This window comes from Balaenoptera borealis (assembly GCF_965194805.1).
Source record: "Balaenoptera borealis genome assembly, chromosome: 4".
Lineage (NCBI taxonomy): Eukaryota > Metazoa > Chordata > Mammalia > Artiodactyla > Balaenopteridae > Balaenoptera > Balaenoptera borealis.
This window is the reverse complement of record NC_138861.1, coordinates 129,488,555-129,514,887: the sequence shown is the minus strand read 5'-3', so window position 1 is coordinate 129,514,887 and position 26,333 is coordinate 129,488,555. Positions and strand designations below refer to the sequence as shown.

Sequence of the window (26,333 nt, the reverse complement as noted above, 5' to 3'; positions counted from 1 at the left end):
AATTCAACACCCATTTATGATAAAAACTCTCCAGAAAGTGGGCATAGAGGGAACCTACCTCAACATAATAAAAGCCATATACAACAAACCCACAGCAAACATCATTCTCAATGGTGAAATACTGGAAGCATTTCCTCTAAGATCAGGAACGAGACAAGGATGTCCACTCTCACCACTATTATTCAACATAGTTTTGGAAGTCCTAGCCACGGCAATCAGAGAAGAAAAAGAAATAAAACGAATACAAATTGGAAAAGAAGAAGTAAAACTGTCACTGTTTGCAGATGACATGATACTATACATAGAGAATCCTAAAAATGCCACCAGAAAACTACTAGAGCTAATCAATGAATTTGGTAAAGTTGCAGGATACAAAATTAATGCACAGAAACCTCTTGCATTCCTATACACCAATGATGAAAAATCTGAAAGAAAAATTATGGAAACACTCCCATTTACCATTGCAACAAAAAGAATAAAATATCTAGGAATAAACCTACCTAGGGAGACAAAAGACCTGTATGCAGAAAACTATAAGACACTGATGAAAGAAATTAAAGATGATACCAACAGGTGGAGAGATATACCATGTTCTTGGATTGGAAGAATCAATATTGTGAAAATGACTATACTACCAAAAGCAATCTAGAGATTCAATGCAATCCCTATCAAATTACCAATGGCATTTTTTACGGAACTAGAACAAATCATCTTAAAATTTGTATGGAGACACAAAAGACCCCGAATAGCCAAAGTAGTCTTGAGGGAAAAAAACAGAGCTGGAGGAATCAGACTCCCTGACTTCAGACTATACTAAAAAGCTACAGTAATCAAGACAATATGGTACTGGCACAAAAACAGAAACACAGATCAATGGAACAAGATAGAAAGCCCAGAGATAAACCCACGCACCTATGGTCAACTAATCTATGACAAAGGAGGCAAAGATATACAATGGAGAAAAGACAGTCTCTTCAATAAGTGGTGCTGGGAAAACTGGACAGCTACCTGTAAAAGAATGAAATTAGAATACTCCCTAACACCATACACAAAAATAAACTCAAAATGGATTCGAGACCTAAATGTAAGACCAGACACTATAAAACTCTTAGTGGAAAACATAGGAAGAACACTCTTTGACATCAATCACAGCAAGATCTTTTTTGATCCACCTCCTAGAGTAATGGAAATAAAAACAAAAATAAACAAATGGGACCTAATGAAACTTCAAAGCTTTTGCACAGCAAAGGAAACCATAAACAAGACAAAAGGCAACCCTCAGAATGGGAGAAAATATTTGCAAACGAATCAACGGACAAAGGATTAATCTCCAAAATATATAAACAGCTCATTCAGCCTAATATTAAAGAAACAAACACCCCAATCCAAAAATGGGCAGAAGACCTAAATAGACATTTCTCCTAAGAAGACATACAGATGACCAAGAAGCACAAGAAAAGATGCTCAACATCACTAATTATTAGAGAAATGCAAATCAAAACTACAATGGGGTATCACCTCACACCAGTTTGAATGAGCATCATCAGAAAATCTACAAACAACAAATGCTGGAGAGGGTGTGGAGAAAAGGGAACCCTCTTGCACTGTTGGTGGGAATGTAAATTGATACAGCCACTATGGAGAACAGTATGGAGGTTCCTTAAAAAACTAAAAATAGAACTACCATATGACCCTGCAATCCCACTACTGGGCATATACCCAGAGAAAACCATAATTCAAAAAGACACATGCACCCCAATGTTCATTGCAGCACTATTTACAATAGCCAGGTCATGGAAGCAACCTAAATGCCCATCGACAGACGAATGGATAAAGAAGATGTGGTACATATATACAATGGAATATTACTCAGCCATAAAAAGGAACGAAATTGAGTCATTTGCTGAGACGTGGATAGATCTAGAGACTGTCGTACAGAGTGAAGTAAGTCAGAAAGAGAAAAACAAATATCGTATATTAACGCATGTATGTGGAACCTAGAAAAATGGTACAGATGAGCCGGTTTGCAGGGCAGAAGTTGAGACACAGATGTAGAGAACAGACATATGGACACCAAGGGGGGAAAACTGTGGTGGGGTGGGGATGGTGGTGTGCTGAATTGGGCGATTGGGATTGACATGTATACACTGATGTGTATAAAATTGATGACTAATAAGAACCTGCAGTATAAAACAAACAAACAAACAAAACAACTAATACTAAACTTTCATTGGGTTATTTGTATGGAAATATGTTAATATAAATGTTTCAGACATTACATGAAATTTCTAAAAATCTTATATGCTTATTACTTTAAAAGGTATATCTCAGAAATAACTAAATTTCCTTGTCAATTGCATTATTATGAACTTTCATCAAATCGTTAACCGTGGTCATTTTTAAGTCTTTTGTCATTTACAGACAGTTCTGGGTGTACTGTGATGCTTTTGCAAATATGTTCCTATAAAAGGGTTTCATCTTCAACGAATTCATCGAAAAGACTGACAAGTACAGGTTTCTGGTAACTGACTGTACTGCTGAACTGAATGAATAAGCATTTTCAGAACTCTAACGAAAAACTGATGAACTCATAAAAGTACTAACAAAAGATCAAGATGAAAAAAAAAATTAATTACATGGGACTGAGTGAACTGATGAGGACTGACTATAATGTTTGTGACTTTCTGTTTGAATTAAAAAAAAAAAATCCCACAAGGACTCAGAGGCAAAGAATATACAAATCAATTTTCACTGCAAAGTAAAGGAACTGTTACAGTGGAGGATTACTGGACTGAATGTCAATATCATGACATAGCATGAGTGTGTTTCGTGTTTGGTAATTGCAATCACTGTTGCTTCTGTTGTGGTCATCCATTTACAATGCTTGGTGTCAGTCTATTTATCTCTTGTAAAAATAAAATACAGTGTGTGTGTGTGTGTGTGTGGAAAAATAAAAAAAAATAAAAAGAATTCACTGCATAAATTTTTTATACTATATGCTTCACATTTGCATTAAAAATACGGTTGAAGTAAAGATAAAACTTTGGCCATCACATCAGAAATAAAACTCCACCTTGAATCAAAATACTATGTTTTTATTTAATATTTCTTTTCTTCCTTTGTTATATCTAAGTGCTAATTAAAAATTTAATGGATTATCTATAAATCTTCTAGTGAAGAGGACAGAAAAATCTGGAGACTAGCTTCCAATCATCTAACATCACTATACTTTCTGCTTAATGAGAGTGAAAATGAGGTAACCAACACTACACACCTGCTATTAAGATGAAGAAAAGACCATTTTATAGGCATTAAACTCCTATGGTCAGCCAAATGTTCCTACTCACTCACCTATTGGGAGGGTAATTACCATTCTAAGATTGCTAAAGCAATAGAATATGCCTTTATTTTCCTTCAGGCTGAAAATTTTTAAATGTTTTTAAAAGTTCACTTTCCAGGCTCCTCATTTGATTTATGAGAATAAAGGTGACATTACTGCATCACCCCAATCAAATCTGATAATGCATTTCCTAACTTAATAAAAATTTCCCCCATAATAATAAGAAGAAGTTTATTTTGCTGTGAGGCATTTTTAATTGCATAGGGTATGGCTGTAATTGAAATGTACCCATTTTTGGTTGACATTTTCATTATTCCACTAGGCAGAAAACAGACATTACAAAATTTTGAAAATAGTCTTTGGTAATTTAGAACTGATTTTTTCAGCCATTCTTACAAGCATTCAATTAGTCTTCTCCTGAAATCCTTTACATGTGGGAGAATTTTCTTCAAATTCAGCTTCTTTTCCCTTAATATATCTAATATTTTCCCCTAAACTATTAGTTTCCTTCTTGAATGTCTCAAGGAAAATCAAATCTTATTACATCTAACTCTCACCCTTAATCTGATCTTCATTCTGGAAGCTTTCTTTTCCCTTGTTTTTGTACAAAGTTCTCTGCTTCACATGGTCCAGAGAATCCCCAAAATTTTAAAGTCCATGGCTTTTTTGATCTTGACTCTGTGGCCATGAAAAAGGCATGAGAAATTTTATTATTATTTTGCAAAGAGGCCCAAAAGTAACAGAAAAGGACAGTTAAGCCCTGGACCTAAATGAATTTAGGGTTTTTACCTAGGAGAGAATGGTAGCCTAGTAACTGTCAGCGGGTAAGCTTTAAAATGAAGTTAAACAAAAATGTTTCACACCCAGCAAGAGGTTAATCAGACACAGAAAGGCAAAATGATCAATGTAGAAATCTTACTCAAGGAGAACTGTGTGTCTTGGGGATTGATGTGGGTGCAGTGTCCCCTTTGAGGAATGATACACAGCCCCTCCTACCCTAGGCTGTACTTCTGTAGGTCTAAGAGCAGGGAATGTTTTGGGGTATCATAGGTAGGAGGAGAAAGAACATTGTAGCTATTTCACAAACTGTTGCTTCATAATTTACTTTAAACTTTTACTGATAGAAAAAAATGGACACAAGCAAGTTTACATGTGGTTTTAGTTCGTCTCAACTGGCTGAGAGTAAGTGTATTTGGCCCAAAGGAAATCAACTCAGTAAGGCGGCACCAGAGAAGTTTGGGATCTTATTCTCCTACTGGCTTCCTGTTATTTTTGTCTTCTCCTCTTGTACCCTAAATTTTAAGATTCAATCCTTAACCTTTAACTTTTTTTTTCAATATTCTCCATCTCATAATACATAATTCCAAAGATCTTCAACTGTAAGACACAACATCAGAAAAAAGATACATATAACCCCAACATTAAAATGTACCCCAAATTCAAAATTATGAAAATTGTGAAGTACAGGTCACTTACAATAAGGAAACATAATACTGACTGTGTATTAATGATTCTCAAATCTATACTTTTATTCCCATCTCTCTCCCATCGAACTGCTTATGAGTCATTTTCAGGCATACATCCTACCTCCAAAACCTGTTTCCTCTCTTCTCTTTACTACTTACAGAAATAAGAGTAAGGAAAGAGTGCTATACTGATATCTCTATCAAGTCAGAGATACCCTTTAACCTCCACTTCCTATGCTCCATATGTCCAGTCTGTCATCAACACTTTGTTTTGTGCCTCTTATGTGTTCCTTTCTTTTCTAAGTTCTAGCCTTATCACCAAATGCCTAGAGTACTCAAACAGCACCTCAGTTGCTTCTAGGCAGAAGCAGGGGAAATATCATCATGGTAAGGGCTCTAAAGTCAAATTTCCTGCTTTCACCTCATGGGTTCACCACTTAACATGTGTGTGACTTTGGACAGATTATTTTCTTCTTATTGCTCTTTTCCTCATCTATAGACCAAGTATAAGAATAGTACTTCCCTCATGGAATTGTTGTGAATATTATAGGAAGGAATACATGGAAAGCATTAGAACATCTGGAATTGTAGCAAGCACTCATAAGGTATTAGCTACTAAAACACCACATTCTAATTCATTTGACAACACTGTGTTAGTGTCAGCCTTACTAAAATACCAATTAATTCAGCCATTAAACATAAATGTGTTTAGCAAATGAGTGTCTGTTGTGTACCAGGCATTGTTCTAAGTACTAAGAATACAGTGATAAATAGAACAAATTCACTGACAAACAGGTGGGATAGGGGACACAGACAATAAACAAGAAAACAAATATATGAAAATACCATTTATATTGTGATAATGGTTATCATTAAGATAAAACCAGATGATATGATAGACATGGAGGTTGTGTCTACTTTAGGACGTTAGAGGAGACATCATAAAGGAGGTGATGTGTCTTTTTAATAATGTCACATAAATGGTAATATACAATAGGTAAACTTTTGACAAGCTATTACTCAGCACAATGCCTTTCAGATTCATCCAAGTTACTATAATTTCTTATTTTACCCGTAAAATATTTTTAAAGAACTCAAGAGAAGACTAGTTTATTATATTTACACAGATATTTAACCATTTCTGTTCTTCTTCCTTCATTCTTTATGGTTCAACTTTCCTTCTGGTATCATCTTCCTGCTGTCTGAAGAATTTTTTTTAGCAATTATTTTATAACAGTTTTGCTAACAAGAACTTCTCTTCTCTTGTAGTTTTCCTTCACCTCAAAATGTTTTTATTTCCCTTTCATTCCTGAGGGATATTTTTATTGAATATAGAATCCTGGCTTAATAGTTCTCTTCCTGAGGCACTTTAACATTTTTGTTCCACTTCCTTCTGGGCTGCACAGTTTCTAAAGAGAAACACAAAATCACTTGAGTCATTGTTCCCTAAAAGTAATGAGTCATTTTTTCCTGGATGCCATCAATATTTTTTCTTTGTGTTTAGTTTTCAGCAGTCTGATTATGATGTGTCCAGGCTTAGATTTCCTTGGGTTTATTGTGTTTAGAGTTTGCTGAACTCCTAAAATCTGCAGATTTATGTCTTTAGTCAAATTTTTTTTCCAGCCATCATTTCTTCAAATACTTTTTTAACACCATCTTCTTTGTCTTCTGTGACTCTGTTGACATGATGTTATGTTCAATGTCAGTTTGATTTTCAAATCTTTGCAGAGTTACATCTGTTGCATATGTGAGACACTTAGTGGGCAGTTTGGTACCTGGGTGGTCATTGGCGGTCTATCTGTTAGTTCTCATTATCTTTTGGTATGTGTTTAGGATCAGATACACAAATTTAGAGCTCAGGTGTGGGCCCAGGAGCTTATAAATGACTTTATGGTCTCCCTTTTCTAAGCTCCTTCCCTTTTTGATCCTTGACCAGAAAGCTGAGGTTTTAATTACTCCACTCTTCTGCACACTTTCTGTGACTGTGCATGTATAGGCTAACAGCAGTATGACAGGGAGAAGAAAAGCAACAGGGGTTTACTTCACCATCTTGGAAGCACAGCTCCTCTAATTAAAGGAGAAGATTCTCCGCCCTTCAAATTTTCAACCACTCTGGGCTCCTGTGCCACCACTGATGCTGCTGTTTCCATAGCCACTGTGGGTTTGTCTGGAAGCTAGAGTACGAGAGAACTAAGAAAAAATTTTAAACGGGGGCTATCCCCCACTCTCTCTGACTATTTGGAGGCTCCAATCCGACTCCCCATGAGAGAACTAGAGTTTCTCCTGGAACTCTGTCTGCACCTTGGTGCCCTCTTCTGGTGTTTCGGCTGCTTCGCATCCAGGCCAGGGTATACATGACGAAAATGGGAAACTCACTGCCAACTTGGTGTATGTTGAATTCTAGTCTTCTTACCCAGTCAGCCAGCTACTACTACTTATTTCTCAAAGACTCCAAATGAGTTCTTCTCCTTGAATTCTGTCCAGATTTTAGAGCTATATGTTATGAGATATCCAGAGTAGAATATACTTACTCCATCTTACCCAAAATCAGAACTCCCACTTCACTCCTTTTAATAATTAGAATAATTCACCTATTTGCTGTTGACTCAGGTGAGTATTTGGCTTCTTAATATAGGAATATAAGATGTGGCCGCAGAAAAAGAATGAAGAGGGATACAATGGAATAAGTGGATCCTAGCTCCAAGAATCAAAGTGATAATGTAGTCTAGGAGTATTAGTCCAAAAAGCTAGTCTATGAGCCACGTGCTCCTTGTAACAGGAACTAAGGAATATTCATCCTGTGTATTCAGCATCCAATGTAAAGGAACATATATGGTGCCCATCAAGCATTTTTTTTCTTATTGGGATTGTTCAAGAGATGGTGAAGAAATATCAAGGCAAAATGTGTTGTCAGAATTTCTGGGGTTTGGTTACTCAACCAGCAAATAATTTACCTAATCATATTACCATCTATGAAACATTTCTACTTCTCATCCTTTATGGGCAAGACTTGTCCTAAAAGACTTTGTCAAATAACTTGTTGAAACAGATATAGGTAGTTTGCATGTTGTTCTCCTAATTTAGAAGTCTAGTGCTTATTTTTAAAGGATACAGGATTAATTTTGGAAAAGCTGCATTTGTTGAATACATTCTGGCTTCTAGAGATGATGGTATATTTTGAATGACTGCCCACTAGATTTTAAAATATTCCTTCAAAACTTCTGCAAAAGTATGGTTTTCTGAATTTGTAGTAGGCTTTCACTGTTGAAAATGTGAACAATTTTTATTGATCTATATACTATGGCATCCCAACTGAAGTAATTTGATAAGAAATACTTATATTACAATATTTTATATACCCTAATGCCCTTATTTTAGAAATGAGGACATTAAGACTCATAAAGATTAAGCTACTTGCTCAAGATCACATAGAATATTAGTAAAAGAAGCAAGACCATGCTACTAATCAAGACTCAGAAAGCCTCTTGATCCTGCTCTGACTTTTCTATGATTAATATAGTCTCTTACAGTTGTTTTAACAGCTCCTATAATAGCTGAGAGATTTGAATAACTTACCAATTTTTACCTTAAGAGGGTAAAGCTACTTCTATTTTACAATTTGGGAAAATGTCAGTGGTTTAGAAAAGTGGTTCTTTATTGTCTCAAGATAACTGCAGCCCCAAACATCATGTCTTCACACTATATTTGAAGATACAAATGTGTTGGAGAAATTATGACTCCCAACAATTCTTCTAAATCACCATGTTATAATCATTTTCTTTCTTATACTCCCAACACCTCTACCTTTCTAAGTTAATTCTCTGGAGAACAGCATGACTCTAAGATGAAACAAATCTCTGCCTTTTCTACCACTGTGTGCTGAGCCCTCAACTGCATATGGAAAGAAACACACCACCATACTGACTCCCAAGTTTACATCTCCAGGCTGGATTTCTCTCCTGAACTCCATATTCATAGAATCACAGACTACCTGACATCTGCACTTCGATGTATAATAGACAGACATCTCAACATTAACATGCCCAAAATTAAGCTCGGGGTGTTACCCTTAAAACTTTATACTACCCTTAGCTTCCCTTTAATTTGGGTTGTTAAATTTTATTTTTAATATTTATATATTTTTAAGAACCTGGGGAATGTTTCCTATTCTCTGGTTTTCCTATCTCTAAATATATTAACATAGTTGTTCTACAGCATGACTTTACCATTTCAATATCTGAAATCTCAGCAGGTCTCTCTCTCATATCTGTGCTTCTGCTGAGTTGTGCTGTTTCCTGGTATGCTGGAACATATTTGTATACCACTCATTACACTATTTCAAAGTTACACATCAAGGCATACCAGCAGGGTATAATGGAGTGCTGGCTGATCTTGTCTCTTTAGTGGTTTTTAATCTTTAATCTTTAGGAAATTAGAGCAAGTCCCATGCATCTATCTTCCTTTATTACAGTGTTTGCAATTAGACTGATCATTTATTCCTCAACTATCTGGTAGAATAAATGTGCTTCTTAATGTTTTATGCTACTGTGGTTTTGCCACATAATATTTTAAGAATTGTCTATAAAAGCTTTCTTTGTATTAGAATTTTTCTAAAAAACACACAGGTGGAAATAATGAAGTACATTTAGTATATTTAGTTTGAGTTTTCTACTCTCGTGTTTCCTCTGAGTCAAAATAAAACAGAGTACATGGTTAGGGTCATTTTTATGCTGAATACATTTAAATACTTAAGCCTGTTTCCAGAACTTACTGATATTTATTATAAAATACCTAGTGTCAGGACACATGAGAATTGAATAAATAAAAATACTAACAACGTTCCTGGCTGGGAAAACTCAACTTTGTAAATCTGTAAATTCTCAAATTTGTACTTGAAAATGTAATGCATTACCAATCAATATCCCATGAGATAATATCTCAGAGTTTGTCAATATGACCGTAAAATTCATTTTAAAGAATGACTAACAAAAGAGAAGAAATGTTGAAACAATAAAATTAAAGAAACTTGTCCAACCAGATGGTAATACATGGTCCTGACTCAGGAAAGACAACAGACAAAATAAAAAGTCCAGAAACAAAGTTAGTATATGACACAGAGATCATATCATACCAGTAGTGAAAATAATTGATAATTTAATTAGTGGTATTGGGACAACATGTTTAACCGCTTGGAAAAAAATTACATGATCTAAATATTCATTAGGCATTAATATAAATTGCAGACAGAGTAATATTTGAAAGCAAAAAATATGGTATGAGGTAAGAATGGTGCCCTACAAACTTTTGAAATGTGGCAGCCTGGGAATAGAGATTACAAAAGTAGGAAGTTATTGTAACCAATAATCCCATGGTTTCTGGAGTGCTCACAGTATTCTTTTCTTGACTTTGGTGGAGAGGAAGGGAACTGCATGGGAGATCACATTATAATTATGTACTAATCCACACATTTATATTTTTACTCTTTATATATGCTGTATTTCACAGTAAAATAAGGATTTCTAGAAGTTGGCATTTGCTTCTCTATAGAAGTATCCAAGTATCCAGTATTAATCATCTGATTAATGGGCTATAACATATGATGGAATAAGAAGAAATGAGTTGATCCCCTTCAGAGCCTCCCATTCCATTCTGAAGGGCTATTCATCTAATCTATTTGTCTTCTATTGTAGGGAATATAACTGAGTTTTCCTAGTAGTGGGATGCATTTTGCTGTACCATCCCGACTCCTTGGCATTGTTACCATCGGGAATAACATGAAGCATTTACAAAGCAGATGGCCAGCTTTGCAGGCCCAGATGTGGCCTGAACCTATGACCTTATTAGCACCTACAATAAATAACTGAAGTAACTAACTCAAGTTAGTCCTAAAGGAAATGGTAAATGGATAACAAAACATAAGGAAAATGGGTATGCCTTTTAAAATAATTAACTAAAACATCTATTAGTTCTATAATCAAAAATAAAGAAATGGATTAATAGAGTCAAAGCAGACAAATTTTATCTGGAGCTAGACTATAATATTGAGTTTTATCTTTCATTTGAGCAAAAGAAAGAAAAGAAAAATGAAAAAAAGTTAAGCACTATCCTTATATGTGAAGAACAATACATTTTAATTATTTCTCTCTATAAAATACACATAGATGAATACAAATAATAGCACTTAAGATTATTTTCTAATATCCAGAGAGAAAGGAAAAGAAATAGGAATATTAGTAACTATAAGATATTCCTTAGAAGAATAACTGTTGAAAAACAAAATCTAGAGTCCATATTTGTATTTTTTTAAGTTAGTAGTTAAAATTTTAAGAAAGTAAAATATAACATGCAAAAGGACATAAATAACATTAAATTTCTATATCAACTGTTATTTAAATTTTAAAATAATTCTGTAATTAAATTTGAGAATAAGCATTATAAATGCCTCAATAACTCAAGATTTTAAATGAGCTATCTCTGGAAATTGTGCTTGTTTATATTAAATGCTAAAATCATTTTTACTTTTTGACTTTATTAAATAAAATTACGACTAAGCATCTTGAAGACATTTTCTGAAATGGAAAATTTCAAAATTTAAAACAAGTTACTGCTTCTTACACACGTTACACTGATAATTCCTTCTCCAGAAGAGAAGAACATTTTTTTGACCATTAGCTAAATTTTTGTCCATTTCCCAGTTTCAAAATGCTGAGTCCCTTTTGTATTTGTACATTGCTAGAAAAACAGAATTTTTTTTTTCTGATATGAAATTATTTAAACATGTTTGCTTTAGTGTTTAGCTTTCATCTCCCCCCACCACCTTTGACACAGAAATGGTGAAAGGTAGAATGAACCTTGAGAATGAATCCCATTTCTGTAAAGTTTAAATATTCAGGAATGGACAATGTTCCTTTTCAAGGCAGGGACCCTTCCTGATTTATTAGCTTCTCCTTCTGGATTTATCCATGTGGGAAAACTGCCAGAGCTCATTTGTCTTTTCCTGCCTATATCCTTATGTCATGACATTGAGGCACTTTGTTCTGCAAAAGTATTTTTAAAAGGTGACAAGCCTTTCCCTGTGGAACATTTAAATAATAATAAAAACCACTTTTAATTAGGATCTGGAATAACTGCTAAGAAGAAAGTGGGAATGGAGCATAGCTCTCCACAGCTCTCACAGCAGACTGATTTCATGTTTCTTACGTTATCCCTGGCTACACTCGAACATAGCTCTGGTATACTGAAGTTGTTTTTCTTTGAGAATACCCAGCTCTCTCTCTCTTTGCAAGGCTAAACATTCTCTTTATTACGGACTGTGAGGATCACATTTTATTGTTCCGAGTACTATTTACCAAAACATTTGTTTTAGCTCTTAAAATCATTGTTCCTCTCAATGTTCAATTTAGAACATCAAGGAAACAGAATAGTCAGATATTTTTTATCATCCTAATATCTGAAGCAATGTCTTACTATATGTACAGTCAAACATTTAGAATATTTTGGGGGGGGAGAAATAAAACAAGATTATATAATCTACCTTATCGGGACTTCCCTGGTGGTGCAGTGGTTAAGAATCCACCTGCCAATGCAAGGGACACGGGTTCAAGCCCTGGTCCAGGAAGATCCCACATGCCGCAGAGCAACTAAGCCTGCATGCCACAACCACTAAGCCTGCGTGCCACAACTACTGAAGCCTGCATGCCTAGAGCCCGTGCTCCACAACAAGAGAAGCCTGCGCACCACAACGAAGAATAGCCCCTGCTCGCCGCAACTACAGAAAGCCTGTGCACAGCAACGAAGACCCAATGTGGCCAAAAGTAAATAAATAAATACATTTATTAAAAAAAAATACTAATCCACCTTATCCAGTTTATGGAATAGGAAACCAAGGCCAAGAAACACACAATGAAATATTTAGTACAGAAAGTGCTAAATCTCTTTGGTTTTTCATTGTAGTATACTCATTTGATGAGTAATAATCTAAAGCTATATAACATTCTTTGTTTCAAGCTAATCATAAAGGAAAGACAAAAGAACTTAAAAGTAATTTAGACTGAGGAAATTCAGAAAAAAATCATAATCAAATTTGGCCATATTTTCTATAAAATGGCATCATGAACAACATTACTCAGACATTTGCTTTTTCTTTTTAAATGAGATTTCTTTGCAAAAAGTTCCTTATCTCCTCTTATTCTCTCCACGTGCATATACCTTATGTCCCAAGTTCAGGAGGGAATGCATATGATGCTTTATCTATGAAGTCTTCCCAAACACCCCAGTGTGTTCTTTTGTTACACTCCATACATTCATCCACTCATATTGTACTGCAATTATTTGTTCGTATTTCAGTCTTCTCTATCAAAATGTGAGTTCCCCCAGGGCAGGGAACATATCATTCATTTTTGTATCTCTGGTGCCAGAAATATGGTAGACATTTAATTAGTATTTGCTAAGTGAATCAATATATGAATGATTGCTTCATGGTAATTTTCCAAAGTATTCTTGAGCTTTTTACACATAGATTTCTTTTTCAAAGTATTCTCAGTGTGAATGAATAAACCTACCTAAGGTTGTAAAACAAAAAACCACCTATTCTCCCTCCTCCGTCCCCTGAGTATAACCATAATTTCAGCTTCCAAAGAGAATTATTATAAGGCATTCACTTAGTAATTACACTTGAGCAAGCTATGGAATTTCAAATAGAGATATATTTAGGTTCACTACCCCCTTTATTATGCTGTCAAATTATTTCCAGTATGTTTCAAAGCCTAATAAAATGCATTAATTGATATTCTGATGGTTTAAAAGAATGAATGTAGCCCTCAAATTTTTAATGAAATACCAGGGAATAATGAAGGTCCAAAGGATTAACATATAGAATCAGTATTAACAAAAAGAGCCAATAAAATATTTTATCCAGTTGGGGTTTCACAACATAATAGAGATATGAAGAAGTTAGAAAGAGTACAAAACAGAGTCATAATACCAGAAGACAAGAAATTAAAACCTGGGATGAAGAAGGAAACTGTAAAAATGATAATAATAAAATGGAGAAATATGCCTAGATATTTCCTTTTTCCAACCACATATAAAACTAAAGAATATAATACCAAGAAGAATTATTTAGGTATATAGAATTTACCAGTAAGATTATGGAAGTGGGGGTGTCCACTGTTTATTAATTTTTGTAGCTTTCAAAATATCAAATGAACATTTATTACTTTTATAATCATATGAAAATAAAATAACTAAACAAATTGTTCAATACTCATAGTTCATAAGCATTGAAACATTTTAGTGAAAGAGGTTCTGAAATATCCATCCCTGGAGATTATTAGAAATAGGATAGAGACAGATTAGTTTGGAACAGGTCAAGGAGAACTTGCTTAAATGGTGACCTCTACATCTGCCTTCCATTCATAATGTCTATGATTGATCCTAAGCGTTGTTTAAAACAGAAAAATTGCTGTTTTTAAGGAAACATAATCTAGCATGCAATAGAAATAGATTTTTGTTTGGGAAACTAGTAAAATCCATAAATTCATACCTTATTCATACTACATTCATACTACATTATCAAATGAATCTTTTTTTTTCTTGTTTTATGAGATATCCCTAAATTTCAAATTATCTTTTCCTTTCCTCCCTTTCAATAAATACCTCCTTTGAGGAAACTCAGAAAAAAAAAAAATTATAACAAAACCACAACAATTGATTATGTAATGCAAATCCCTATAAGGTACAAGTGTAACCAGAGAATGGATAAATGGTCTCAGCCACACATAAACCTAAATTTATAAAACACTGAACATAAGAAACAATATCATGAGCCAAAGAAAGAGATTTCCCAGCACCCCCACACCACTACCCAATGGAGATAGATAAAAGAACAAAAAATGAATCTCTGGTACACATATAGGTTGAATATCTTGGTATTGTTGATATTTGACTATTTTGACCTAAATAAAAGTCAATTTCATGTGACTCAATGCATGGCATGTTTATTTCCAAAAAACAAAAAAAAAAGAATTATCCTCCAATAAAGATGTTAAAAAAAAATAGAATTATCATTATACAGTATCATATTTCACGAAATAAACAGCATTCATATAAAAATAAAGTATTCAGATGTGAAATGGAAAATTTGTTTGACTTTTTTTAGCTTTTTTGATTTGGAAATTGTGTCTTTTCTGTAAGTTTATTAACCTAAGCCTACTCTGCTAAATCTTTTAAAAGGAAGCAACAAAGAGAATAGAAACAATTTTATGATGGATAGAGATGGATGTGAAAAAACTGTATCAAAAATATTAAATAAGCCAGGCAAAACGTAGTTTTCATTGATAGGTAACTCACACATCATATGACATAATTTTAGATTCAAATTCCAAATGAACTTTGCTTGGTTAAGGGTCACTTTTCTAGTTATTTCCAGGTGTCTGATATTACTAGTGCAAATACATATTGATCAAAACATATTGATATATGTATGCAATTGTGTAAGGATATCATTCAACTATTTTTGCTACATTTCTTTATTTCATAAGTATGTATTGAAGTTTCTAGCATTAGTTGATAAAATCTCCAAACCAGAGCACCACAGGTATTTCACTTAAGATGAAACGAACCAACCCTATAATCATTAGGTAATAAACAAATTTTAAGAAATTTTCTTTAGAAAATTTCTTAAAATTTTAAAATTTAGAAAAGATATTCTAAATGAAAATTCTGGAAAAGTGATGTGAAGATATAGTATTACATTCAGTGAATATTTAATGTATTTTAAATATGCAATACAATCCTCCCTACACGGCAAGCTAGTTTATCTTTGATACGTAAGGAAGCACACACTACATACTCTGCTTTGTAGGACATTAAAAACCTTCAGCCAGACTAAAAGGCTAGAAAAAGTTCCACACTGCTTGTACATTCACATATTGAGGGGAGCGTGCTTTATTTACAGAGTACTTCTACCTCACCTATCACAATGCAGCCTGATTTCAATTATACTTGATCAGGTTCCTGTATCAATTGGTCTTTCTGTCAAAAGAGAGTATCTCAGAACATTTTGGCAAGATTTATACACCAAATCAGTCCTTGCCAGCAATTCTCAAACTGAAGTCATAAAGTCACTTGTTGATGTTTAAATCTCCGAAAGCTCAGGGCGGATGGGACGCTAAATAAAACCAGGGAAAGGGAAAATTGAACACAACCCTCTATTTTTTAACCAACTCACCTTTATGACAAAGTTGGAATTCAATATCCTTTTGATTTCCAACCTCTGTTATGTTTTCTATTTTTTTCACATGTGTAAAAACAAAACAAAACTCCTCTTCCGCCTGTTCTAAACCACTTATTCTGATTTCATGCCTTCTTCTGCACTATTTTTATTCCTGAAACCTTGATACATCCAAAATCTTTCCCCCGTATAGAAATGCTGAAATCAGTGTCTCTCAACGATGACAACAGGACAATCTCCGCCACTAAGCCAGAAACAAGCAAACTACCTAATCAAACATGCCTCTAAAGCAGGAGAAAAGGAGGAGAAGGGGAGGTAGGGAGGGAGAAGGAAGGAAGAAAGGAAGGGTCACCGGCAAAGCCCATTAAAAATTCCCTGGGAAATAGAAATAGAATCTGGGTAATAAAATAAAATCTAACCTTTTTAAAAATTTTTCATCCGTGCTTCATCTAGTTTCACTTGTTCAGAAGGTGCCACACGAAGAGGCCTGGCCCCCAGCACTTCAGACCAGAGTTTGCAGTGACAAGTGGCCGCCCCGACCCTGCAGCTCATGGTCTGTGCAGACCTGCTGCCCTCGGCACCTCCACTCAAGATGGCGGTGGGCCGGGCACGAAACGCTGCGCCCCGCGCTGGGATCTGGAGCGTGAGCAACACAGCTGCGCCCACCGAGCAAAAGCTCCGCCCCCTCCCTCGGGCGAGCACCCTATAAAGCAGCCCCAGGGCCCAAGGCCTGCTGGGAAGAGCTTGTGGTCTAGAGCGGTGGCTCGCACTTCTCCGTTCTGTGACCAGAGAATAAGGTTTTCCTTTGCTTTTGAACAAACTCCCTCTCTTTCTACTGGCTCTAACGACCCTGGGCAGAAGGGCCCTTGTTGGGGCCCAACTCGAAAGGGTCAGTAACAGAAGGAAATAAATCTGTAGGCAGGTTCTTATTTATTTGTATATTGTATATCCAAAGTGGTCTAAATTAATTACTTGGGACCAAAACTCCTTTATGAAAAGCACAAAGACTTTCTGTGAAGTCATGTAAAGTTATACAATAACAACCACAACAAGCAAGCAAATCATAAAACTTGAAAACTCTTTTTTTGTAGCAGCTACAAGACCAGAAAAATTTCAGTGCAGACCTTTTACTTATCTCCTGCCCAACTGAATATTAATATACAATTTATGCAAAGTTATAAAGCCTTTGAAAGTTTCCTTAGCTTCCAGGCTTCTCTTTCTGTCCTTCCTCCCTTCCAAGTACTGCAGCCCGCAAGGACCTTAAGGGCCTCTTGCTCTTTTACTCTCTCCTGCCCTTCCAGTATCAATTTATACCTGAGGGCAAGACATTTATGAAGTCAGCTTCATTCACAGTACGATGTTTCATGAGCGAGGCACTTGTCATTTGAGCCTTTTAATCTCACAGAGATAAAGGACTGTTTGTCTCTGCTCTTCACCTTTCTTTGAAAAAAATTCTCCGTCAGCCTCAGGCTAGGAAGGTAAGCATTATCACACTTAGCTGGGCTGAACAGAAAAAAATACAAAAAGTTGATCATTTAGAATAGTGTTTCTCAAACCACAAATCATTTGAATGAGAATTACCTGGAGTCCTCGTGAAAATGTAGATCCATGGGCCACATTCCATACCCATTAAATCCTAATCTCCGCTGACGAGTCTCCACTTTGCCCCAAAGTACAGATGATTCTCACAGCTGAGTACTAAGAACTCTCCAACTTCTATTCATATAAAAAAGCAATATCACAGCTCAACGCATTTTTTCTAAAATAAACTTATCCTAAGATGTGTGTTTAATTTTTCTTCAGTATGCTATTTCTAAGTTTTATTTTCTGCAATGTACTATTTAGTTTAGGGAGATTGTTATAACAACCCTTAAATTAACAGAAAGCCCCCACTGGGCTGGCTTTACAACTAAAAGATGATGTCACTGACGTCTCTTTCAGCATCTCTGATCTCAACATGTAGTGGAAATTAAATTAATGAAAACAAAGGCCATCAAAGGGATTATAAATTAATTTTCTCTTCACTCAAATGAACAGCAGGAGAAAAGATTTTTTTCTATGATTAAAAATGACATCATGCTGTCTTCTACAAAATAACAGCCCCCAAAGTAATTCTACTTAAAATTTTTAAATTTAGTCCTTCATTTTTAAAACTACAATAGATTATTCTGAAGAGGTTTTTTTTTTTCCAAAAAACCTTAAATATTGTTGGTTACATCACCTTATGCTTAAAGTTGGAGGAATTAATTGCTTATGTGGCTTTCTGCTGTAACATTCTTTCAATTTTAGGGTAGATTACTGTAATTAATGCTTTAACTTAAAGGAAAAAGCTGGGTTTAAGGGGCGAGCTAGTATTTAGCAAATGTTTACCTCCATCAGATTACACCTGGGCTTCTACTTCTAGTTGACTACAAAGGAATCTCTCTCTCTCTCACACACACACACACACACACACACACACACACACACACACACGCACACAGACGCCACTGCTGTATATGAACTGGAAGAGTTAAAATTTGCAAACTGCTCTCACTACATTCTCTAATCATTTGCAAAGTGTAAAGTTTTTGGTTATGACTCTGTGGGGGGCAGGCGGAGGAGGAGTTGAAGTTGAAGAGGAGAAATAAATGCATCTCTTTTTTTCTCAAAGAAAGAAAATGTATTAAAATTTATACACTGAAAGTATTTTCATCTCCTCACTCTACTTATGGTCACAACCAAACTCATCATTTCTTTCTTGAATACAATAAAGTGTGGAAAATAGTGATACCTGAGAGCCGTCCAGTTTACTTGAAGTTCAGGAAGAGGACCTGTACAGAAACTTCCCATATGTCATTAGGGGAGTCATTCTGCGTGCCCTGTAGTGTTTTCCTAGCTGGGCCATAAATATCACACACACACACACACACACACACACACCCCACGCAGAGTAAAACTTGTTTTAACCACTACATTCAACTGAATCACAATGCCATACTCTCTTGGTTTTCCAGCTGCCTGATGTTATAATGAGTCCTTTCTTTACCTGCTGATCTGCTGGCACAAAGAACCCAAACTTAGAGGGCATCAGCCAGAGCTTTAACTTTATTGGGACTTTTATTTTGTTTCCTGATAGAAGTATGCCCTCCTCTTAGGGAACAAGAACTTCTAGTCCCACGGAGCCTAAAGTAGTAGAGATGGAAGCATAAACTCCCCACAAGTAGGTCACTGGGAGAGATCACGAGCAGGACCTCTCCTCCTTCCAACTCTTGGTCGCATCCTGAGAATAGCTCTTCTTCCTCCTGAAGTGTCAGCTCCCAACTGGCCCTTCAGCAATGCCTTAAAGAGGCTGCTCCACAACTCCCCAGACTTCTGGATGGTGCAGAAGGTGGCAGGAATATTGGAAGCCACGGTCCTCCTCTTTCTCAGTCTACTTGTTCCCCCTCTGCTCCCTGACCTCTTTATAATAAAATATCCTTGAAACTCTTCTCAGTCTTTGGTTTCTTTATTTATACCTGGTAATTACATCCAGTCTCATGGTTTAACATACCATATTCTCTTCCAAAATCATGTCTCTAGCTTGGACCTTTGCCCTGAAATGTATATACATCTATCTAGGCTTGTATATATATAACAGGCATCTCAGATTTAGCACGTTCTAAACTGAGTCCAGATCCTCCCTACCACCACCAACAGAACAACATCAGAAATGACCTGCTTCTCCCATCTCAGTTAACAGCAGCAACATTCTTCCAAGTTCCTCAGGACAAAAATCTTAGAGTCCTTAATTCCTTTTCTTCCTCTCTACATCTAGTTTATCAGCAAATTCAGTTAGCTCTACCTTCAAAATATATCTAGAGTCCAATGAGTTCCTTTCAAGCCCACTACCACCACTCATATCCAAGTCACCATGATCTCTCAACTGGATTATTTACGTAGGTTTCCAATTAATCTCTCAGTTACCCTTGCTCTTCTTTAGGCTGTTCTCAACACGGAAGCCAGAGTGGATCTGTAAGTCAGATAATATTTCTCTGTTCAGAATGAAATCTAAAGTCCTCACAATGGTCTATGAGGCTTTACAATACCATGCAGCTCAACAATCTTAGAGTTTCCATTCTACCACCTACCCATCACTCACTGCACAAAAGTCAAATTGGCGTCTTACTGTTCCATAACCATGCTTGCCCATCTTCCCACCTTAGAGCTTACATATTTGACATTCTCTTAGCCTGGAGTGTTTTTCCCCCAGATATCCCTATCACTAGCTCCCTTGGTTCCCTCAGATCTTTACTGAAATATTGTCTTAGTGAGGTTTTCCCTAACCACCGAATTTAAAATAGCAAACACACTTCCCTAAATTCCCTCTACCCCTGCTTTATTCTTCCCCAAAGCACTTATTACTACTAACATTTTATGTATTTTACTATATATTTGCATCTATGTATTTGTTTCTGGCCTTATTAGAATATAAATTTCATGAGGGTAGGCTATTTGTCTGTTTTGTCCCTTTCTGTATTCCTTATTCCTAGAAGAGAGCTGTCTAGTAGCTGTTCAATATATGTTGAGTGGATGAACAAAACAGTATCACCTAGAAATAATATGATATCTTCTCCCTAATGAAAATGTACTTCACTTCTTTCTACACGTTTGTGGTTAAAAACCCAATGACAGTAATGGTTTCAGAAGGAAAAACCACCAGCACAATCAGTAATTAGTGTTCTGCTCATACTTCTTTTTAAAGGACAGGGATGTGTTAACAAGACCCCACATTTTTACGAAAAGTGGCATCATTTGAAAACATTAACTTATTTTGAATATCTTCTAAGATGTGTGAAAGTCAAACATACCCACAGATTACATTACCTTTAAATGGACACTAATAATTTTAACAAAAGCAAATTAGTCCCAGTTTTATAAGGCTGACATATTTAATTTTAATTCATTAAAGTGATAATTTGTTTAAAATAATTACACTATTATCCTGAAATGTATTCATACATCAATTTTAGGCATTAGTATTTATGAACTTCCATTAAATTAGATGAGGGTTTAATTCTCTTACACCATCAACTACTTCCCCTACTATCTTCCTCCCACTGAGTGATGTCAAATTTTTCATTAACTCAGTAAACACTGCTAACACTAGTAATATCTTAATATTGTTTATTATAGAGTCAAGCAGTGTTTCCTGTTTTGCTAAATATTTTAATTTTTCCTGGAGTAAATTATTATTTTTCACTTTCTTAGTTTTCCACATATTCTAATATTTATTACCAATGTATTAATTTCTCCAATACATCTGTCAAATACTTACCAATACTGTTATCTGGATACTCACATAGATCAATGATCTATCATTGCTCGGTTTTTTTGTTTGTTTGTTTCCCTGAGATATCCTCCCCAAAGTCTTATCCTCCTGCTCCAATTTGGACAAAACATTTCCTGAGCCTATTGTTCATCTGTCACTCTGGAACTGCCTACAGTCATCACTCTGGTCTGTAGTTCAACAATCTTCTGTTTGGAGTGTCCTCTTTTCTTGTCCCATATCTCCTTCTGCCTTCTTGATTTAATCATTTGCTAGAGTCCATCCTTCAATAGCTTCCTCCTCAGCTAAAATACAATGAGAAAGGTTGGGTCCTTGCTTGTGTTTGTTCTATTCATATACTTGATTTAGAGTTTGGCTAGGAAGAGAATTACAAAATGAAAGCACCTTTCTCTCCAAATTATGAAGTTATAGCTCCACTCTCTCTGTCTTCTAGATGATGCTGTTGAGACCTCCCACGCCATTGTGGTTCTCTATTCTTTGTAAGCTACTTGACTTTTTTACTTTGCAAGCTTTCAGGAGATACTTTATTCTGTGTTCTAAAATTTCACAATTATATTTCTCAGTGTGGTTTGTTATCATTATTTCACAACATGAGGTTTTACAAGAGCCCTTTAATCTGAAGCGTCAAGTCCTTCATGTCTCAATTTTTTTTTCTTTTTTTTTTTTTGGCCATGCTGCATGCCTTCGGAATCTTAGCTCCCCGGCCAGGGATTGAACCCGGGGCCATGGCAGTGAAAGCACTGAGTCCTAACCACTGGACCACCAGTGAATTCCCTCCTATTTTCTACTTGATAACTTCTCTGTTTCCTATGATCTCCCTTACTAAAATTTCTATCAAACTGTTAGATTTCCTGGCCTGATCTTTTAATTTTTCTATATTCTCTCTTCTATTTTTCTACCTCTTTTTCTTTACTGTTTATCTTTCTGGGAAAATATCTGATGTTAGAGTTTACAAAAATTCTAGCACTCATATTTTTAATTTCCAAAGTTTTTTTTTTCTTATAATACTTCATTTTCACAGATTTGGATCTTAATTTGTGGATAAAATATCTTCTCTTGTGTGTCTGGGATATTAACTCAAGAAAGTTTTTTTAGATTTTTTTTCTGCTGCCTGCTTTTTCCTTTTTTTACATCAATTCTAGCCTTCTATTTGTTTTTGATCTTTCTGGCTTGACTGAAGCACACTTAGACTATATGGTTAACCTTGGCTGACCATTCATATTTAAAAGTAAAGCATCAAAAAGCTGACTGGCTGTCCTGTGTCTGGAGGTGGTGATGGTTAATTTGGGGTTTCACTATAAGGTCCTCATGGGGCAGGCCATTTTCCCCTTTTTATTTTATTTTATGAATCCTTCTATGTCAGTATCTAAAGGTTGTTTTTCTGTGACCATTCAGATAAGAAGCCTACTTTCTTTTACCATTGGGCACATAGACCTTACTGCCTGCTCACATTCTAGAATTTGAACAGTAGGAAAAAGAGCTGGTGTTTCACCTTGCAGACTGGCTCTTAATTACGATTTTTAAAGATGTCACACCGTGGCTAATGTTTCCTGACCAGCCAGTAGTCACTCTCACATCATGTTATTTTTGATCTTCTGCATAATTCTTGTCACTATCTGAAACGTTTCTTGTTTACTTGTCTCTTTGTTTTATCTCTATCCCGTTCAAGAATGGAACCTGAGATCTTATCTGTTTTGTTCACTTCCTAGTACATAGTAGGTAGCTAACAAGTATCTATCAAATGAACAAATGATTATATGAGTGAATGGGATCTGAACTCCCTATTTATAAGTTTCTCAAAGGAAAAAACGTAAGTTGGGGGAGAGTTGGGAATGGAGGACAGAACCGCATGACTCACCAGTGGCATCTTCTGTCTCCTACATGCCAAACACAGTTTTTAAAACCAATGCCCATATTTTCAACCCAGCATCTCAAACACACTGTCTGGTGAGGTTTATGCCCCCAAATTCTGAGCCTATTTGGTTCTCTGCGCACAGGCTGGTAGCTTCCATGTTTATCCAGTCTACACTGCTTCTCAGCTACCACTCACTCCTCTGTTGGTTCTGTCTTCTTGCTCTTCTCTTATTCCTGAGGAGTTTGTACTTCTTTTATCCCTTTACGTTATTTAAATGGGAGAATCATAGATGATCTAAACAACTGAGGTCTCTCCATCATGCTCACCTAAAATCAGACTACTTTAATATGGAAACTGTTTTATTTTTTCTTCTTTTCCTTGTCTCACTATAAGGAATAGTTCCCATTTAGTCACATCTCTGAATTCAGAATGATCTTTTAAAATTGCAAATATGATTACGTTGCAGACTCCTTACTCTCTTAAAATACTTCAATGGTTTTGCATTGCTTTTAGGATAAGGGCAAATATTCTCCATGTACAATAGAACAGCCCTGCATTGTCTAGCCTGCCTCTTTGGTCTCAGCTCTCACAGTTTGTTACAGCTAAGTGGGGCCTTTTTTTTTCAGGATCTCACATGACCTAAGCTCTCCTTTGCCATAAGACCTTCTGCATGTGCTTTTAGCCCTACTTCAATGTCACTTCCTCAGGATATACTTCCCTGACCTCCCAGACTAGGTAAACTCCTCCTAGTCTCCCACTGAACTGTTATTTTTAAGTGTAACAACACCTAACATGGCTGTAGTTGATTCTTGACTGGGCAGTTATTTCATCACAACTAATGAGAGAGAGAAATGTTAACCTCCATGAGGTCATTAACGTATGCCCACAGCTTAGCACGGTACTTGGCATGATATAGGTTCTCAATAAATATTTTCTGAATGAATAAATGAATAAATGCAATCAAGCACAAAGCACTATGAAAAAGACAGGAGGCAAGCCCCTACAGAGCAGAGAGATCTTTGTCCTTTCAATCCTTACATTGTTTATTGGCTTCTAGCGTGATTACACATCCTGCTTTAGCCTTGGCCTTTAGGAGAATTTGGTAGCTTTATACACAGTATTACCGCTGACCTTTTTTTTTTTTTTCTTGACATTCACTCTTCATAGATTTGATTCAAAGGAGGCACAAGTTTTAAAACTCCAGTAGTATATTTGTTCTTTTGTGGGAACCAACAACCAAATAAAACTAGCCCTAAATCTTCTGAATTGCTCAATTCTATCATTTCTACTACTGTATACCACTGCAGCACTGGTTTCTTAATAAAAGGCTTCTTATTCTAATGTTTTCTGAGAGTTCAAAAAATGGGCCTGGGATGGCCATGTCAGATATTTCATAATAGTGAATTAATTCTCATCTTAAAAAAAATACAGTATTTACTATTTTATTCCATAATGGGAAACAGAAATCAAGTTTGCCCCAGTGTATCATCATAAGAATTCATATCATCATATCAGGCTGTCAACAATCTCACACTTTGTCTATCAGATTTTGTGAAAAGCACTGATGACAAGAATCCTTATTAAGGTATGAGCTGATGATAGCATTAAAAAGTGAATCATGATAAGCTGACCTTACTCGAGAAAATATATAAAGAAAGCGTATGTAACTGTGGCACTGAATTCATGGTTTTGTGTCTTTGCTACTGTCAGCTATGTGAGGAAAATGAGCATTAGGCACTTGCTTCACCCTTTTATGAACACTCTTTCTGCTTATCTCATCCTTTAGGGATCCATCCATGACTTAAGTAGGTGAACTCTAAGGAAAAGTCATTGGATGCTCTTGAGGCCATAATTTTGTGGAAAAGCTTTTTCTTTTCCTTTACATAGAAATACAGACAAGAAAGAAAAAGTCCTCAGGTTTGAAATTTCCTCATTGAAGAAGGTAATTTTCTTGCAGCAAAGACTTTGGAAATGATTGTATAAACCGGAGCCCAGAAAGGGAAAAAGTGGCAAGGACTCTTATTTTCTTGGTTTCTGTTTTTTATCTGCTATTTTCTAAGGAAAAAAATGAGATGAATAGAGAAGTGAACTTGTCAAGATATCAATGTGTAACTTGTCTTAAGTATAAGTCTGAGATTTATACCTTGCCGATTTCATCAGTACATGATAATGCTATTCTTTCGTGAGGCAGAATCCTTCCCATTACAAGACACTTGCTTAGTAAATTAATAATAGGGTCACTTGAAATATTATCGATGCTGAAACTTTATATTTTAATAATGTAAATCATATACTTGGCATGTTTGCATGTAATCAGCCTGCAATCAGATAAGAAAAGAACAGACACTTAATTTGAGAGCTCATTTTTGTGCCATAGTTGTATTTGTGTAATGCTCTTTGTCTGACCTGAACACCTACCTATGAAATGACAAAAGATCATTGAGGTAGATTTCTTTGTTTAGCCTTGAAATTCTGCAGACTGTATAACTTCAACAATCATAAGAGAAAAATAAACTGTTTGATTTGTGAGCTTTATGTTGTGGTTTAATAGGAACATGGTTCTCGAGTTCACTAGGGACTTGCAGGCCACTCCATCATTTTCCCTTGCCGTCTGACACCTTAAAGGAAAGATAAAGTGGAGATGAAAGAACTTACTCCAAGGAAAACTCCAAGGTGAGTATCAAATGCTGTCAACTCTCAAGGAAGGTGAAATATTATTTCCACATAGATTTTTCTGATAGAATTCTGCCTTTCTAGGAGCACAACACCTAATCAAGTAATCTGAATGTTGGTGTGCCCCAGCAGTGATATTTTACCCAAATGCAGTGCACTGTGAGAAAACTAATTAACTTTGACTTCACTGTATCTATCCCCAGAAGATTCAGCTCTCTTGTTGTTTGGGTAGAATAATTAAAGAAAAATAAAATTTCCCCAAAGAGAACAACTTTTGGTTCTATTATTGTAACACAGAAATGAAATAAATTGTTGCCTTGGAAAGAAATGAACTGCAAACTCTTTCCATCTGTTTATTTGGGAAGGAACGCAGGTTACCTCATCCTCACTGCCACAGATGATTATTAGCTCTTTTGTTCTGGTTTCTACAGCATGGAAGACTGCTCATCTGTCAACGG

The 26,333-nt window shown here is 35.7% G+C and overlaps 3 long non-coding RNA genes across 3 annotated transcripts in view; 1 reads left to right on the top strand and 2 right to left on the bottom strand.

Moving 5' to 3' along the window:
- The window catches only part of LOC309627622, a 339,147-nt gene extending 324,799 nt beyond the window's left edge, over positions 1-14,348 (bottom strand). The window contains exon 1 of the long non-coding RNA XR_014243864.1: positions 1,670-14,348. This is a non-coding gene — a long non-coding RNA (uncharacterized lncRNA). The remainder of the gene's footprint in view (positions 1-1,669) is intronic.
- LOC309627634 overlaps positions 1-26,333 on the bottom strand; it is a 1,075,643-nt gene that overhangs the window by 783,156 nt on the left and 266,154 nt on the right. The window lies entirely within an intron of this gene.
- LOC309627625 overlaps positions 1-26,333 on the top strand; it is a 308,607-nt gene that overhangs the window by 93,873 nt on the left and 188,401 nt on the right. The window lies entirely within an intron of this gene.